The sequence below is a fragment of the Protopterus annectens genome, chromosome 13.part0 (assembly GCF_019279795.1).
Source record: "Protopterus annectens isolate FY-2018-M chromosome 13.part0, PAN1.0, whole genome shotgun sequence".
Taxonomy (NCBI): Eukaryota; Metazoa; Chordata; order Ceratodontiformes; family Protopteridae; genus Protopterus; species Protopterus annectens.
Genome location: NC_056747.1, coordinates 28,250,665 through 28,270,325, shown reverse-complemented (window position 1 = coordinate 28,270,325; position 19,661 = coordinate 28,250,665).

The window sequence follows — 19,661 nt, the reverse complement described above, 5'->3', positions numbered from 1 at the left end:
CATTCACTGCTGCAGTATTCTCAACATATGGAATTCCCTCCCATGGAAGCCTAATGTCCAGCCAGCAGCCTTAGAAGAGGCATCTGCTGCATCATAACTACATGTAACAGAATGACGAATGACTTGAGAGGACGGCCCTTGCTAGTAAAGAACAGAAGCTTTACCCTGGGAGTCTGGAAAATCAGAAATACGTTGACAGGTCTGAGAAAGAACAACCAACACATACCCAGAAATATGGGTCTGATAATTAATAGCCCTAAAAAGTAAGGTAGCAGAAGTGTAAACCTTCTTACCCAGCCTTTCCATAGTTCTGTTATCCTTGTCAGAAGACAATAACTTGGGAAGAAGCAGTTGAGACGACTTAAAAGCTACAGACACGACAGATGCATCAGCAGCAGGACATTTATATAGGAAAGAACAATCCTTAGGCACCCTATAAAACCTGTCAGGCTTCTTGGGAGCAGGGGGCAGAGGATCAGGAGCCTGAGAGGTATTGGAAAAAAACATCCAGCAAAGCAGCCAAACCAGGAGGAATTGCAGCAAGTTTGGGGGAGTCCAACTGCAGCCACTCATAGTACCTCTTTTGGATATCAGAGACCTGAGCACAATCCAACTTAAAAAAAAAAAAACAATCCTAGAGAGCGTGTCCCCAAAGAAAATTTCCTCAAAAGGAACATCTGGACTAATAGATTCCTCCTCCCCTGACCTGTAGTCCAAAGGAGAAGGGATGTGAGTAGAATAAGTCAAGGATTAATTGTCCAAATCTGACTCATCCTCAGAAGAAATCTGTTCTCTAGGCCTTTTACAGGGAGTAGAGGACCAATGGAGAGCTGGAACCAAAACCCCTTGAGGAGGTTTTAAGGACATTAAAGCAGCAAAAATCCCCTGAGTGAAGGCCTGTCACTCACTCTGTAAATCCCTAGGAGCAGAAGAAACATGTTTAATTTTTTGTTTCTTGTTTCTTCTGAAAAGGCTAAAACCCAGGATAATAGTCATGAACTGTAGGAACTTCTTCTCCAACTAAAAATGTTGGAACTCTCCTAGGCCCCTTGGAAAAAATCAACTGTGGTTCCACCTGAACATCTGTGATGGATGCCTGCAAAGCCTCTTTGGATGTGCTGCTAGCTGGATCCTCACAGGCCTCCAATACGGTCACGGCATAGAAATCTGTCAATACAGCCAGGCAAGCCTCAGAGTTTGTAATGACCTCAGGAGAAAAACCTGTCAGAGGCTTAACAGTGGAAGATTTCAGTCGTACCTTCTTCTTCCGTAATGGCTGACCCTTGGGGCGGGAGATTTCTTCCATTGTATCTGTAGCGAGAAGCTTAAGGCACTGGTCCTCAAGACAGAAAAAAAGAAAGACAGTCTACTAGGAAGGGTTTTCAGGATGGACGCTGGACAAACTGAACAAGATGTATGGTGATAAAAGGCTCCTGGACAAAAAAAAGACATCTATCATGGCAATCTTTATGGGGAATCTGTCTCCTAAACTGGCATTGACCCTTCCTGGATAACATTAACTCCAAGGAGCACAAAACAAGACAAGAAAAAACAAATACTCCAACGGGGGATTTATCTGCAGCTGCAAAGAAGTCAGCAAACAGGCATATGTAGACACTAGAGATTGAAAACGCATTCAGCTGGCAGAAAACGGATGCAGATAAACAGATCGATGGTGAAAAGATACATATAAACTGGCGGCAAAGAAGTTCTGACTATGGTAGGCCTGATTGCCACCTTTATGCCCTAAGCTATGCAAGGAGCATTTGTGATGTTTGGTATACCTTTAAAGCAACAGATGTCTTTCGTAAAATGGCTGAACATTGGGCTCCCACTGCAGGGCACCCCGTATGTTAAGAAACCTGCAGCCGTGAAGAAAAGTAACATTTTACACAACTGCACTTTCAGCTAACAACTCGTTCACACACCTACACGTTCAACAAATATAGCAACCTTGGTGTTGTCTAACAGAGAGCAACTAACTGAAAAACATTTCTCAATCTTTAGGTATGTTTGCCCATGTCAGTATAACATTTGATATTGCAGGCATAAAGGAGCATAGAAGGAATATTACTTTAAAATGAAAAAGAAATGCACATAAACTTGTTGAATGACTTTTTAGTAACCATATAAAAATGTGTCTAATAATGGATAGACATTTTTTATTCACAGTAAGTGCTTGGATAAAATAAAAACTATAAAATCAAAAGGTGGCTGCAAAAACAATTTATAGTACGACTCAAAAATAAAATTAAACAAAAAAGTCTATACAAGGGGTATGTCAAACAGGAATTCATACAAAAATGTTTGAATGTCATTATTAAAGTAAAAGCTGCAGATAAATATGAAATTGCATTGATAAACTGAAGCAGCAAGAGAAACTGTTTATAGTTATGTCAATGCAATGAAGAAAAGTAAGTATAACTAGTCCACTTCCATTAACAGCAGATTCATTGTCTAATGTAGAAATAACTACTGGTCCACTTCCATTAACAGCAGATTCATTGTCTAATGTAGAAATAACTACTGGTCCACTTCACATTAACAGCAGATTCATTACTTCACATTAACAGCAGATTCATTGTCTAATGTAGAAATAACTACTGGTCCACTTCACATTAACAGCAGATTCATTATGTCTAATGCAGAAATAAACATCTTCAATGAATATTTTGCTGACATGCTCTGCTGATGAAGACATCCAAAGGTTGGATGCCTATTTAGATTTGTCAACTGATGTTGCATATAAACATAGCAGGATGCAAAATATTCACTAATTAAGGTAAAATGTGTTTGATGGGCCCTGACAACATATCTTGCTATTTAGTTGGTATCTTGGCACCAGATATTGCACTGTTACTAGTTTATACATTTAACAGTATTTGTTACTGACCGAGTTCCAACGAGGGTAAAAGGACATATGCTGTAATTTACTTGTGATGTAATAAGTATGACTTGTCCAATTACTGACTTGTGATGTAATAAGTGTGATTTTCCAGTTACTGACTTGTGATGTAATAAGCGTGATTTGTCCAGTTACTGACTCATGATGTAATAACTATGATTTGTCCAATTACTGACTCGTGATGTAATAAGTATGATTTGTCCAATTACTGACTCGTGATGCAATGAGTATGATTTGTTCAATTACTGTTCTATTGCTTTAACGTTAATTAGCTACAACAGCTTCCAGCACTGCTTGCTGCAGCTTCTTATAGCGGAAGAGTGTTATGAGGTTAACCAGGATGATACTCAGCATTGCTTTGTCAACAATCACTCTAACTTGTCAAAGTTTTATGATGAGGTATGTTTTCAGTTTGATCAGAGAATATGACAACTGGTAGCATATTTGAAACCTATTAGTCTGTTATTTTTGTTTTACTTGGATCGCTTGTCTGTGTACTTAATAAAGGATTTTCAACTGGAAACCGACTGCCTACCCTGCTTGGATTACTTTTGAATACTTAGTAATTCTGTATGCTATTTCAGATTATATATTTGTTGTTATTTTTTTTTACTTAGGACGAGTCTAAGTTCGCTACTTTTACTACCATTATCTGATCTGACTAATATTCAGTGATTAACTAGATATATATGGATTGAAAATCTTCTACACAGAGATGTTTCTTACACTGCTTTTTTTTTTTTGTACGTTTCCAAACCTTTTGGCATCTTACAGCAAAAATACCAGATGTGGTTAAGCAGGAAGAATGTGCTTTATTACTAGAATCCGAGTCCATAGTGAAAGGAACAAGACTATCCAAAGACTCCAAATTAAGCCCGCCATTATTTGATATGGCCTCCTCCAGTTTACAAGTTTCATCCAAATTTTGGATTACCATATATACAGATGATTGTAAGACAGGAACACAAATCAATGAAGATAGGAGTGTTGAGGACAGAAATACATATTTAAGTTCTTCAAAGGTGAGGGCCGTAAAGATGGGTTAAACTTTATTACCAACATATGCAGTAATGGTTGATATCAATATCAAAATAAGAAATTACAAGTTAAAAGTAGTATATATTTAGGATTCAGGAACAACATTTGGCTAAAGGATTCATTCAGGAATCATATTCTAGACAAAGAATAGAACTATGTACCAAATCAGCTTGATGTTTACTACAATTGAATTTAGAGATCCAGAAATCTTTAAAGAGCTGTTTATAGCTACTGTTACACCAGTGTTGCAGTATAAGTTAAGTTTTCTTGTGATTTAACAGCATCAGAAATAGGAATTCTAGAATCTGATCAAAGACATTTTACAAAAAAATATATACAATATTATCAATCTGTCCTACTGAGATCAACTTAAAACATTAATCTTTATTCCATTTTATATAGGTTAGTTAGGGAAAAGTTATGCCTTACATTTAGGACAGTCTTAAATACTGACTCTAGAACAGAATTTCATTTATGTATTTTTATTTATTTTATTTATTTTACATTTGTTGACTGGGATAGTCCGACTGGATGTATGTCCATTTTCAGCAGAGGCCCGGGAAGAAAAGCTCCACATTAAGACAATTTACAAGACAGAAATCTTGACCATATACAATACAGATAATGTCAGACAGGTAAAACATTTCACATACATGAACATTTATATAGTACTGTTACAGTAATATACAAACATACCTGACTAAATAAGTTAAAAATTTTGAGTAAAATGATTAATAAAACATTTTTTTTGAGGGTAGCATTGTTGATAAAGTTTACCAAACCTTAGGAGGTGAGCTACTATAGTAGGAATTAATAGAGAATATCAGAACACCTGAAATAGCATGTTAAAGGTAGATAGTAAAGAATGGTCCTGCTAGGGAAGAAAGTGTCAGGATGTGTGCAAGGGCAAAGCCATTGGGTTTTAAGGAAGAATCTTAATTACTTCTTGAAAAGTGGGGTAGAAGAAAGGGCTGTTAGTTCAGTTGGAAGAGTGTTCCAAGAGTTACCAATAGAGTTTGAGAACAAGCTATCTCCAGATTTGTTGTTGGACTTTAGGGTAGCTACTAGTACCTTATTAGCTGATCGAAGGGCTGTTAGATTTTTATATGGGCAGATGAGGGTAGAGAGTATGGGTGTATCTGTGGGATGGTGTAAGATCTTGTGTATAGTAGTAAGTTGCTGGAAAAGAATCTGGCTTTGCAGTTCCAGCCATCCTAGCAATTTAAGATTTTGGCAGTTGTGGGTTCTAAAAGGGGCACCAGTGGCAAATCTAGCCATGTTATTATAGGATGTTTCCAACCTATGAAGATTATTTTTGGATAATTTGGTATAGAGTGGGGATGCATATAGAAGGGTGGAGATTAAGTGAGTTCAGGCAATAGCAGTCCTAGCTAGAGGTGTGAGATAGGGTTTAAGTCTGTAGAGGAAACCAAGTTTTTTATTAACTGATTTAATGGTTAGGTTGATATGTGTGTCGAAGTTTAGATTATGATCAATTGTTACACCTAAACGTTTAGTGGTTGTGTCCGGAGTTATTACAGTACCATTATTAGATGTAATTGTGAAGTTGATAGCAGGAGACTTCTGAGTGGGAGAGAATAGTACCAATTTAGTTTTTTGGGGGTTAAGGAGGAGACAGCGTTGATGGAACCAGTTTTCAACTAAGGTAAATACTGCTTGGGTACTCGAATGAAGTCCAGCAGGTGAGGAGGCTGAACATATTAATGTCGAGTTGTCGGCATATTGTATGCAGGTGGTTTGTGGAAGGGAGATTTTCAGATCATTTATGAAAATAGTGAAGAGGAGGGTCCCAGAATAGAGCCTTGTGGGACTCCAAGAGTTATCGGGAGAAGAGTAGATAGTTTATTTCCCCAGAGGACTGCTTGTTGTCTATTTCCTAGATAGGACTTGAACCAATTAACTGTCTGGGTATCTAGTGAAAGTGATTTGACTGAGTTTAACAGTAACTGATGATTAACCATATCAAATGCTTTTGAGAGGTCAATAAAGAGGGCTGAGGACAGTAAGCTGTTGTTACGATTTTTATTAATGCAGTCAGAAAAGGGCAGTAGAGCAGTTGTAGTACTATGGAAAGGCCTAAAACCATGCTGGCAGTCAACTAGCAGGTGGTTTTGGAGAGATGATCAAGTAGCTGATGGTGAATACATCTCTGCATACTTTTTGCTAAGGGGGAAAGTAGGGCTATGGGGCGGAAGTTTGAGAGTTCATTTGAGTTCCCACCCTTATGCAGTGGGATAATATATGAGACTTTTCAGAGGGATGGGATGGAACTTTCTGTAATGGTTCTGTTAATTAAGATGGCAACAGGGTAGGCAAGCAGTCCAGCTGCCATTTGAAGGTATTCAGCTGGGAGGAGGTCAGCTGATGGAGTGCATGGTTTAAGCTTAAGAATTAGGGAGTGTATGAGAGATGTTGGGACAGGCTGCAGTTGTAATACTTGGGGTAGGGTGGTTGGCAAGGATGAGTCAGTGGTGGTAACAGGTGGTTAGGTATTTGCTAAAGCTTGAACAGTTTTTGAAAAAAAATTGTTAAAAATATCAGCAATTTGGTTGGGAGAATTATGCGTCAAGTTAGAAGGGTAGGTGTTTTGGCTTGTCCAGGATGGAGTAATTTATTTAATCTTGACCAGAATTTTTGTGAGTTTAGATATTGGGTTTGTTGTAATTTAAGATAATATTTTTTTATTGAGGAATATTGATTTTTTAGTGGCATTCCTGAGCTGTCTAAAATTTAAGTGATCAATAGGGTGGGAGGTTGGCATAATGGTTAAGGTGTTTACCTTACAAACACAAGGTGCAGGGTTTGATTCTCACATTTGGCAATTGGCTAGGCTTAAAATGTGCCACAAGGGTAGTTAGCCTAGTACTAATCTATGAACCTATGAATAGGGTCTTTGGTGCTTCTCCATATATTCCAGATTTTCTCAGTCTCATTTTTTCCTTGTCTCATTTGAGAGCCAGGGAGCAGGTTTGTTCCTAATTTTAGTAGTATGAGAGGGGGCGTGGTGCTCAAGGAATTTTAGTAATGTATTGTTAAAAAAAGAGAGACTGCTTCATTGAGAGGTAGAGATTTTAGGGGTGACCAATTGCAGACTTTTAGCTGTGCTTGAAAGTTACCTAGGTTCAGGTTCTTTTTGTTCCAGGTGGTTCTAAAGTTTAGTTGAGTGGGAATGGTGATCTTTTGTCTAGTTATAAAGGTAAGAGAGTGGTCACTAATATCATCAGGAAGTATGCCTATTTTGTAAGATTGGGGGTTATTGTTGACAAGTATCCAGTCTAAGGTAGTTTGTTTGTTGCTGGGTTTACGGGTTCTGGTAGGGTCTGTGATAGTTTGATAGAAGCCATAGAGATTAATGTGAGATGTAAGTTCATCAGAAATACAACAGTTCCAGTCAATAATAAAGTCTCCAAGGAGAATAGTTTATTGTGGGAATGATGTGGAAAGCCAATTAAGGATATTTTCAAGAGTACTTATGTTGTTGCCTGGGGGATGTAAGAGCAAATGATGTATAAATATTTATTAGCATTAATTTGGAGCTTAGATATTAAGATTTCAGCATTGCTAGGTGAGGGAGGTTGAGTGTTTAGTGACGTTGCCTGTAGTTCAGATTTAAACAATATCGCTACCCCCCCCCACCCTTTTTGTTAGGACGGTCAATTCTAAGGATGTTATAACCTGGAGGGATGATATCATTATCTTTAGTAACTGGTTTGAGCCAGGTTTCTGTGAGACATAGGATGTCAAAAGAATGCAAGTCTAGTAGGGCATGAAGTTGGGTAATTTTGTTATTTAAACTACAAATATTGAGGTGGGCAATGAGAAGAGAATTCGCGGAAGAAGAGGGGGTATGGGAAATAGAGGTGAAGGAGGAATGGGAGTCAGGGAAGGTATTTCCAGGCCCTGGGTTTGGGTGGATGTCGCTGTGTAGTAGTTACTGAGGAGTTTGTGGAAGTTTTGCTAGTTTACATACAATAGGGTCTATTTTTCTGGTTTGGAAATACTTAATATGGTTTAATCTGTGAAACTGTGGGAGAAGGTAGGCTAATGAGGATGTAATGTTACTGTGGGTTTGTGAGGCTGACAGAAAGGGGAAGTTTGTTTAAAGGAGTGTTGAAATTTAAAGGAGTGTTGAAATTGAAATGGAATTCATAGCCTGTGAGGCTATGAGATAGGAGTAGAGTGGAAAGAATTATGGGCAAGAGGAGGAAATTAGAGAGTGTTAGTAAGCCAGGGGTTGACATAAGAAGAATGTGGGAATGTAAGTAATGAGAAAATTAGGGGTTATAGAAGGGCAAATATGAGGTGGGTTTGTTTAATGAGGAAAGTATAGATAGTGGAAGGTGTGAGTAAATTAGTAACAGATGGTCGAGTATGAAACGAGATATGTCGAGCTATTGGTTGATGTGGGGTGGGGTGTGTGGCTTCTATCAGTATAAGGATAGGTGCCTTGGGGGTGGGTGGGAATTGGGGAGTAAGGTAGGGGAGTGGGGGAGCATAGTATATAAGCTTATCAGATATGTGTAGATGATTTAGTAAAGTAAGAGTGAGGTTCTCATGTGCAGAGAGGGGGATTAAAATTGTACTGAAATGCCAAAGAATGGGTGTAGGACCTGAGGGATAGTTAGTTTTAATGCTAGAATATAGCGTATGTAAAGTCTGCCACCTAGTCATCAGTGAAGTAATAGCAGCTAGGGGAGGTAGGCAAGAAGCTATTCCAAAGGGATAAGATATAGGATGAGGGGACAAAAGAGTGTAGGGAGGAAGTGGCTTTCGGTCTGCGGTAGGCTACTAAATCTCACACCGGAGGGTTAACAAGCAGTTATAGGCACTACAGAAAGGTAGCAAAAAGGTATTTTGCAACATACAAGTACAAACACTTTAGGAGTACAAGTTTTATGAAGCCAGGCAAGACGTCAGCTTCAGGGGTGTCTTCAGGTTAGCAGGAGGTTATTCTTTAACTTTGCAGCAAGGAGTGAAACACCCGGATGCACTTAAATGTACAAAAACGTTAGGAGTATGATGGTGCCTTTCTACATCAGGATTTCTGATACCTCTGTAATTAAGCAGACGTGGATGGGGACGTGTGCAGGTTCAAGGTGGGGGAAGGGATAGACGCAAAGTAATGCAAGGTTGAGAGTCAGAAAAACTGGACTAAGCCAGCTGCTAAAAAGAAAACAGGAAAACCAAGCTAAGTTAATTGCAGGTCAGTATGGTGCAGTATTTACGTAATAACTACAAATGTTATACTACTAATCTAGTACAGAGGGGTGAAAAGGCCCCCCACTTCTGCAGGGAAAAACAAAAGTATGGGCTGCAGGTACACAGGTAAACTATGGGCTGCAGGTACACAGGTAAACTATGGGCTGCAGGTACACAGGTAAACTATGGGCTGCAGGTACACAGGTAAACTATGGGCTGCAGGTACACAGGTAAACTATGGGCTGCAGGTACACAGGTAAACTATGGGCTGCAGGTACACAGGTAAACTATGGGCTGCAGGTACACAGGTAAACTATGGGCTGCAGGTACACAGGTAAACTATGGGCTGCAGGTACACAGGTAAACTATGGGCTGCAGGTACATAGGTAAACTATGGGCTGCAGGTACACAGGTAAACTATGGGCTGCAGGTACACAGGTAAACGTTTTAAGTAATTGACCTAGGAGTACTATAGGAAGAGAGAAATGGGGGGGGGGACCAGTAGTGTGCACACGTACAGTGAAAGGGGAAACGGTCTTCAGTTGGGAGGGCAGATTAAATACAACTCTAACATACACTTGTGTAGCTGAAAGCACTTTAGTGTTCCACCGATGCAGGGTCTCAGTGCAGGGCAACGAGACACCCTTGGGTCGATTGGAGGTTGTCCAAGACACAGGATGTAACTTTTGCTGAGGGGGAACTAGTGTAGCTGAAAGCACTTTAGTGTTCCACTGATGCAGGGTCTCAGTGCAGGGCAACGAGACAGCCTTGGGTTGACTGGAGGTTGGCCAAGATACAGGATGTAACTTTTGCTGAGGGGAATGCGAGCACACTACTGGGGATTCCTATGAAAAATATTGGAATTTAATATCGAACTATTAGGTATAGTGGTCCAATATAGAATATCCATCATATATTAAACTATGTAGGAAAGAAGTTTATTATAGCAATAACCCGTGGCTGTATGCGGGTAATACTGGATTTACCTATGGTTGAACCAAAACACCAGTGTGCAACCCAAAGGCATGTTAAAACTGGAAACCACATAAAAAGCCAACAAGATAGATAATTAAAATAACACTAATACAAAAACAAAATGGTCAAGCGCTTTCATCCAAACACACAGGACTTCTTCAGAACCATTTCACATGACTAAAAACATCATTTAAAATCATCATGTGACATACTCAGCATTTTTAAACAGTAATATCCACTTTAAATTACTTATAAAATCATTGCTTTTTTTCTTTAATACAGGTGAAATAGATATGTGTGTTCATTAATACCAGACAAAGTTGTTGCATTCAGCCTTAGTTGCTATTTTAATTCACATTCCTCTACTCTATTCTTCCAAAAGCCTCCCTTATCATCCCTTTTAACTTTTTTCAAAACGCCAAATGAAAATTTAGAATCATGACCACAATATTTTATTTATTTATTTTTATTTAGTTTACATTTGTTTACCATGATAGTCCGACTGGATACATGTCCATTTTTAGCGAAGGCCTGGGGAGAAAGGCTCCAAAGGTTGTTACATATGCATTCATCACAATGTATAGACAGAACAAGAGTAATAACAACATAGTACAAATAAAACACACTTTACAGAGTCGGTTCAATTTATACAGTCTCACAGACTTCTACTCTGGCTTAATAAGTAAAAGACAGTAGAGTTCTATTTACAAACATAGTATTAGATTTACAAACATAGTATTAGTACACTAGTATTCATGACGATTTAGTCAGGCTTGGAGCAGGGACATATCCATTGAGACCTGAAATACTCCTTAAGAACTTTTTTAAATTGAGATAGGGTGGACTCTAGGGTAATGTTAGCAGGAAGTGAGTTCCAAGTTTTGCCAGCAGAAATGGCGAACAGGTATCTCCGTCTGAGTTGTTGGATTTGATGGTTTGCACTACCAGTCTATTAGATGAGCGGAGTGATCTGGGGTTGGAGTGAGGATAGATGGTGTTCTTCAGTGCAGGTGTATTTTCTGGTTGGTTAAGTGCTTTGTGAGCCACAATAAGTTGATTATACTGAATCTGCCTGGGTACCTCTAACCATCCGAGATAATTTAGATTTACACATTGATGTGTTCTGTAGGGGAGACCAGTGGCGAATCAAGCTGTTATTATAGCAGCTTGAGAGTTTAAGATCAGTTTTTATTTAGGTTGGCAAGTAAAGGGGAAGCATAAAAGAGGGTAGAGAGTATTGTATTTTTTGTATTGATTTTGTATGCGTATTTATTTATTTTTATTTTATTTTATTTTACATTTGTTTACTGGGAAAGTCCGACTGGACACAGGTCCATTTTCAGCGGAGACCCGGGGAGAAAAGCTCCACATTACAATACATTACATGAGAGTAAAATGAAGTAGAACATCCATACATATGGCATATATACACGTACAACATGCTAGTGATTAACATTTCTTACAGTAGGCAATCAGAGGTACATATTTTTTATTTTGCAGTTATAAGTTTTGTAAGGTAAATGTACACGGGTTTGGAAGCTTTCAGGGGAGAAACTGTTTATACATAGCTGTACCCTGACAAATTCTCTTGGTATGGATATTAGCCTGGTGAGTGGCATGAGCATAGCCAGTTACTTAGATAGTGGGTTTTCAGAAGGAAGAAATGACTAAAGGAGGTGGTAGAAGTTATTTGGCTTGGTAGTGTGTTCCAGGTTTTAGCAATGGTGTTAGCAAAGAGGGACTTACCAGCTACGTTTTTATGTTTGATGACAGTTATGAGGTTCAGGTTACTAGATCTTAATGCTCCAGAGGGAATGTGGGGCTGAATTAGGTGCTGAAGTGCTGGAGTTATCTCAGGAAGGTAGAGTTTGTACGCTATAAATAGTTGATTGAGTAGAAGTATATGAGGCAACTCAAGCCAGTTGAGTTGCTTAAGGGATAGGCAGTGGTGGGACCTATATAAGGCTTCAGTAGCAAACTTGGCAATCTTGTTGTAGCAAGATTTCATTTTATTTAATCAGTTTGGTGAAGATTGGTCAAGATGGGAGAGTCATAGAGGAGGGTGGATAGAAAATGAGTCCTGGTGATGGTTACTTTGGTGCGTTTTGTCAAACTGTTTGTTCGTATAGAGGAGACCAAGTTTTTTATTAACTTTCTTAATGGTTTGTGCTATGTGGATGTCAAACCTCAGGTTATGCCTAGCAATTTAGTGTGTGTGGTTGGACTGATTTGAATGTTTTCTTTGGAGCCAATGGTGAAATTATTATTTATGGGAGAAGCTCTGCCAGGGCTGAAAAGAATTAGTTTGTTTTTTTTGGGATTAAGAAGAAGTTTAATGTTAGTGAACCGAGTTTCGGCTAGGGTGAAGTTATTTTGGGTAAGGGTTTGCAGTTCACTAAGGGTAGGGGCAGCACATATGAGGGTGGTGTCATCTGCATATTGTACTATTGAGGCAGTGGGAGAGGATGAAGATGGGGGGTACATATGAGGGTGGTGTCATCTGCATAGTGTACTATTGAGGCACTGGGAGAGGATGAAGAGATCTGATTTGTAAATAGAGAGAACAGCAATGGGCCAAGGATGGATCCTTGAGGGACTCCTATGGTTACTGGTAACAGGGGGGACAACTGGTCCTGCCATAGGACTGCTTGCTGATGGGCAGATAAGTAGCTGTTGAACCATGATATAGAGGGGGGGACTTATATTTAAGGTGGATAGGGTATCAAGAAGCAGACTGGTTTACCATGTCAAAGGCTTTTGATAGGTCTAAGAATATGGAAGAAACAAATAGACCCTTGTTTCTGTGGTGGTTAACTATGTTGGTGAATGATAGTAATGTTGTTGTGGTGCTATGAGAAGGTCTAAAGCCATGCTGGGATATGGAGAGCAGGTTGTTATTCTGGAGGTACTGTATTAGTTGAGTGTGAACAACTCTTTCTAATATTTTGGATAAAGGTGATAAGATTGCTATTGGGCGATAGCTGGTGAGCTCTAAGGAGTTGCCTCCTTTGTGCAGTGGAATTATATATGATGTTTTCCATGAGGTGGGGACTTTGCATTCTGAGAGAGATCTGTTTATGAGAATATAGAGATGATACGCTATAGCTTGTTGTTGAAATCTGAAGAAGTCTGCTGGCAGCATATCAGCTGCTAGAGTGGTTGGTTTAAGTTTACCAAGGAGTTTAGATATTGATTTGGTGGATATAGAGAGGAGGTGAAAACTGGAGCTATTGTTTTGTATATTGGGGTGGGTTGGGGTAGTTATTGGTGTGGGGCTGCTAGTACTATTTTGGGCATTGGCAAGGGTCCTGACTGTTTCAGTAAAGAATTTGTTAAACTGAGTAGGAATGTTTTCATGGTTATTTGGAAACACAGGTGTTGGAGTCGTGGACTTTCCTGGATGCAGTATACCATTTATTGTGGCCCAGAATTTTTGTGGGTTGTCAGCATATTTTTCTTGCATGCTTGTATAGTAGCTGGATTTGTCTAGTCTGATTTGTTTTTGGCTTTGTTACGGAGCTCTACATAGTTTTGTCTCAAAGTGGTGGTTTTGTTTTTCTGATATTGAATCCAGGCCTTGTCCCTTTCTTTTATTATAGTTTTAGTATCTTTTCTTAGCCATGGGGCATAGTTAGTTTTTATTCTAATGGTTCTAGGGGGTGCATGATGGTTTACGATTTTTATGAAGGTTGTGTTAAAGTACTCAACAGCATTGTCTAGAGGTAGATGTTTTTGGGGGGGGGGTCCAGTTACAGCTTTTTAGAGTACTGATGAGATCAGTAGCTCTAAAAGTTTTTTGTTTCTAACTACTCTGAGGATAGGTTGGTTGATGGCTTGGGATCTGTTCATAATTAGGTAGGTTGGATGATGGTCACTTAGGGTATCTAGAAGACAACCAGATTGCTGTACAAGAGTGGGGTCAGATACCAGGATCCAGTCTAAAATAGACTGGCGTTTGGAAGTTTTGTCAGTTCAAGTGGGGGTGGTTATAGTTTGGGTAAACCTGTGGAGGTTTATGAAGGCAGAGGGGTTATGGCTGGAGCAGTGAAGCCAGCCATTAAAGTCTCCCAATAGTATGGTTTCATGTGGAAGGGAGTTGGAGGTCCATTTAAGCAGGCTTTCCATTACAGTGACGTTATTGCCTGGTGGTATACAGCCACCTGCAATAATTATATGTTTGTTGGAAATTATTTTTAATTTGGCAAGAATTAGTTCTACATCTTTGAATTTATAAGTATTGTAATCTAGTTGTTCTAAGGTAAGATGAATTTGGAATAATATTGCAAAACCTCTGCTCTTTTTCTCTGATCTGTCTCTTCGGATAATGTTGTAACCCGAGGCAGTAATCTCATTATTGTGATGTTGTGGTTTGAACCATGTTTCAGTTAACACAGTGATATCTGGTTTGTATAGAACTAGTAGGGCATGAAGATCATGCATTTTGTTAAGTATACTTCTTACATTAATGTTTAAGAAGAGGAAAGCTGAGGTAGGTCTGTGGTGTAGGGGATTTAGCTGATTTAAGTTTGGGCTGATTGATGTTTTGGGTCCTGGATTGGGATGTATATCACCACTGCAAGTGAGTTTATGGAGTAGGTGTAGATAGAGTTTGGTCAATTTGTGAATCATTTTAGTTTGTCTTTGAGAAGAGAGGGGGTTAGTTTTGATTTTCAGTTTAATGTGCAAGTAACAGAAGGGTGGGGGGGTAAGGTCACATGGCGATAAAGGGAAGTGCTTTAGTTTGGTGGTGTTGGCTGTGGAATCAGTTTGCCAAGGGGATGGGGTGTGGTTATGAAGCTGAGTGTGGTAGGGGGACAGGATGGAAAGTAGGAGTAGGGAGAGGTAGGAGGACAGGATGGAAAGTAGGAGTAGGGTGAGGTAGGAGGACAGGATGGAACGTAGGAGTAGGGTGAGGTAGGACAGGATGGAAAGTAGGAGTAGGGTGAGGTAGGAGGACAGGATGGAAAGCAGGAGTAGGGTGAGGTAGGACAGGATGGAAAGTAGGAGTAGGGTGAGGTAGGAGGACAGGATGAAAAGTAGGAGTAGGGTGAGGTAGAAGGACAGGATGGAAAGTAGGAGTAGGGTGAGGTAGGACAGGATGGAAAGTAGGAGTAGGGTGAGGTAGGAGGACAGGATGGAAAGCAGGAGTAGGTGAAGATTATTAATGGGTAGAATGATGTTTTTAGTAGTTGGGTTGGATATGTGTAACCCATGTTATCTAGTTTCAGAAAGAATGTGTTACATGCAAGGGTACTATCTATGAATGAGTGAGACTGGTGTTGTATTAAATGTGCAGTATTAGATGTATGTGGGAGTTTGTTGTTAAGAGAGGTAAGAGATTTGAAGTGATAGGTGGATGAGAGTGTAAGACTTGCTAATATGAGTTGTCTGTAGCTGCAAGTTGAAGTGATGTTAGGGACTTAGGAGCTATATAAGCATCAGGTAATGCTGGGTATACGGCTACAGAAAAGTGATGGAGAGTATGGCCAGTGCAAGAGCTGTCCTCTAGTTTACTAATAGTTTTTGGTGCTCAGTGTGGTCAGTTTCTGCCCATTTCATTCATCCTTGCTGTGCTCAGGCTCACTGCACACCCCATACCCTACCCCCAATTTCCACCCACTCTCAGGGCATCTAAACCTATTTCAAACTACCCACCCCACTACTTAATTGAAGCCAATTAAAATGCTACTTCACACTTACTATTCACACTTATCTAACCCCCATGTGCCCACTCAATCTCACATTCCCCCACTCCTTTCTCTCCTTTCCACCTAACCTGTTACCAACTACTACATCTCTTAGAGCTCACTTCATTTCTCTACTATTCAATACCAAAATCCAATTTCATATACATTTTGCTGTTCACTTCTAATTCCTATGGTAACTTCCCTGTATCCCAAACAAAAAAAAAGTTACTCATACACAATTTCCCTCATAATCCTTTCGCTATCTGCTCATCTAACTTCTTATAGTCAGCTATCTATGTCTTTCTCTCCCATACTATTCCACTCCCTTATCCACTACAAACAAAACTCATTAACTTTGTGATAACACCAGAACTCTACAATACTAGCAACATAGATCAAGTTACGTATAGATACTCTCCTCTACACCTACACCTCAACTCTCTCTCAACTATAATAAACTCATAACAAAGCTCTTCAGCTCATACCAATAGCATCTCATCTTAAACTCGGCCATGATATTCACTCAGACCCTGGCCCCAAAGCCAATCTACTGGAACCCCTCAACCAATCCACATTATAGCCCCAGAGTGTATTAAATGTAGCCTGAAAAGGATCTCACCTATTACTCTTCAACATGAATCTCAGAAATGTAATTAACAAAATACATGAACTCCACGCCAGTCTCTCACACTACTCACCTGACATATCTCTGCTAACGAAAACCTGGCCAAAGCCAGAAACAAAGAGTAATAAAATTATTTCCCCAGGCTATAACATAAATAGGCTGGACAGAAAAAAACAAACATGGAGGTGGAATAGCCATTATATTTAAAAACAATCTTATACTGGAACGCCTAGAACAAACATCCCAGAATTCAATCACGCTAAGATGCTATTTACCAAACTCAAAATCAAGTCCAACAAATATTTAGTCATTATAGGCTTCTATATCCCTCCAGGAAAAAAAACTCATCCTCCACCAAATGTCCTTAATTCTTCCTTATAGAACAATTATAATGGGTGACTAATACAGACCGGTTCATCTGCAATTCAGCAAACCTGACTAACCATCAACCTGCACAGCTTCACACAAATTATACAAACCGCAATCAGCGTAGACAAAACCCCCAAAAGGCAGACTATTCTTGGCTGGATCTTAACTAACAAACCATCCCACGCATATCAATCTGTCTGTCTCCCTGACAGCATCAATAATCACCTCTCAGTCTACCTACTTAGTATTTTTGAGAAGATTAACACATTGCCTATCTACTGACAAGTCTGTAACAACAAAAAAAAAACACTTCGGTGCTCAAACCTTCAGCTCCACCCTCCAACTCTGTAATTGGACTCCTGTAGACTCCACCCCTAGACACTGCCATAGACTATTTCAACTCCACTTTACTCTACATATTAAACAAAGTAGCAACATCTAGAACTAGAGGAACAAAGTCAAATTATGCACCATGACTAACTAAGGATAGTACAGTTCTACTTAAACTTAAAGCATGGATTCAATGGCATACAAACACATCTCAAATCAACCATAAATCTTAACTTAGAAACTTAGCCAAAAAGCATATTAAACAAGATAAAAAAAAAATACCACAGTGACATTCAACTAAAATACCAGACCAACCCACAAAAATTATGGTCAGCAATTAAACTCCTCCAACTCGGTCACCCATTGCCACCAACCCCATCAACCACAATTCAACTACTACTTCACTGAATCCACACTATCACTTTAAAACAGCTGCATGCCGCTAACTATCCCTTTAGCACCCAATGAAGCTAACTACCTTCAACTTTAACCCTGTTCCAACCAATACCATTAAAAAATGCTTACAAAACTTAAGCCTACATCCCTAGCAGTCAACAACTTACCAACAGAATATCTTAAACTAGCAGCTGATGCCATTTCCTCTCCTATCCTTCTCCATTCTCATTAACTGCTCTATTGCAGAACACCATGCTCCATGAATTTAGAACATCCTATCCTTCTCCATTCTCATTAACTGCTCGATTGCAGAACATCATGCTCCATGAATTTAGAACATCCTATCCTTCTCCATTCTCATTAACTGCTCGATTGCAGAACACCATGCTCCATGAATTTAGAACATCCTATCCTTTCTGCATTCTTATTAACTGCTCGATTGCAGAACACCATGCTCCATGAATTTAGAACATCCTATCCTTCTCCATTCTCATTAACTGCTTGATTGCAGAACACCATGCTCCATGAATTTAGAACATCCTATCCTTTCTCCATTCTCATTAACTGCTCGATTGCAGAACACCATGCTCCATGAATTTAGAACATCCTATCCTTTCTCCATTCTCATTAACTGCTCGATTGCAGAACACCATGCTCCATGAATTTAGAACATCCTATCCTTTCTGCATTCTCATTAACTGCTCGATTGCAGAACACCATGCTCCATGAATTTAGAACATCCTATCCTTCTCCATTCTCATTAACTGCTCGATTGCAGAACACCATGCTCCATGAATTTAGAACATCCTATCCTTTCTCCATTCTCATTAACTGCTCGATAGCAGAACACCATGCTCCATGAATTTAGAACATCCTATCCTTCTCCATTCTCATTAACTGCTCGATTGCAGATCATGCTCCATGAATTTAGAACATCCTATCCTTCTCCATTCTCATTAACTGCTCGATTGCAGAACACCATGCTCCATGAATTTAGAACATCCTATCCTTTCTCCATTCTCATTAACTGCTCGATTGCAGAACACCATGCTCCATGAATTTAGAACATCCTATCCTTTCTCCATTCTCATTAACTGCTCGATTGCAGAACACCATGCTCCATGAATTTAGAACATCCTATCCTTTCTCCATTCTCATTAACTGCTCGATTGCAGAACACCATGCTCCATGAATTTAGAACATCCTATCCTTTCTGCATTCTCATTAACTGCTCGATTGCAGAACACCATGCTCCATGAATTTAGAACATCCTATCCTTTCTCCATTCTCATTAACTGCTCGATTGCAGAACACCATGCTCCATGAATTTAGAACATCCTATCCTTTCTGCATTCTCATTAACTGCTCGATTGCAGAACACCATGCTCCATGAATTTAGAACATTTCATACATCATTCCTTTACACAAAGGAGATAATGCAACTGAACTTTCCAAGTACAGACCAATAGCTATTTTATCTCCACTAGCCAAAATATTAGAAAAATGCACACACACAGTGTCTGTACTATCTCTTATCTAACACTCTACTAGCCGACACACAGCATGGATTCTGTCCCAGCCATAGCACCACTACTGCCCTGTTAAGTTTTAATAACACCAGTCAATATAGGAATGAAGATTAACTAGTATCTTCCATCTCCCTAGATTTATCTAAAGCTTTTGACGCCATCTCCCATCATAAACTGCTAACTGTACTTCCTGACCTAAAACTTAAGTCACTCTTCTCTTGCATAGTTCCAAAGCTATCTAACTAGTTGACAACAAGGCATTAAATAGCAACAAGACCTCTGTTCTCTACTGCCTGTTACTTTGGGGGTGCCACAAGGTTCTATTCTAGGACCCCTTCTCTTTAGTATTTTTACTAATAATCTTCATACTGCTACCCACCCTGCCTCCCTTGTCCAGTATCCAGATGATTCTACTCTTATCTGCTCCGCTCTTACCCTACAACAACTTAATGATATAACACAACAGTCCTTCTCTGCTGTGAAGCAATGGCTCTCTAACTCGCAGCTAATTCTTAACCCCCAAAAAAACAAGCTTATGCTCTTTCATCCCACTAAAGCCATAGATCCCCTCCTGCATTTCATATCAC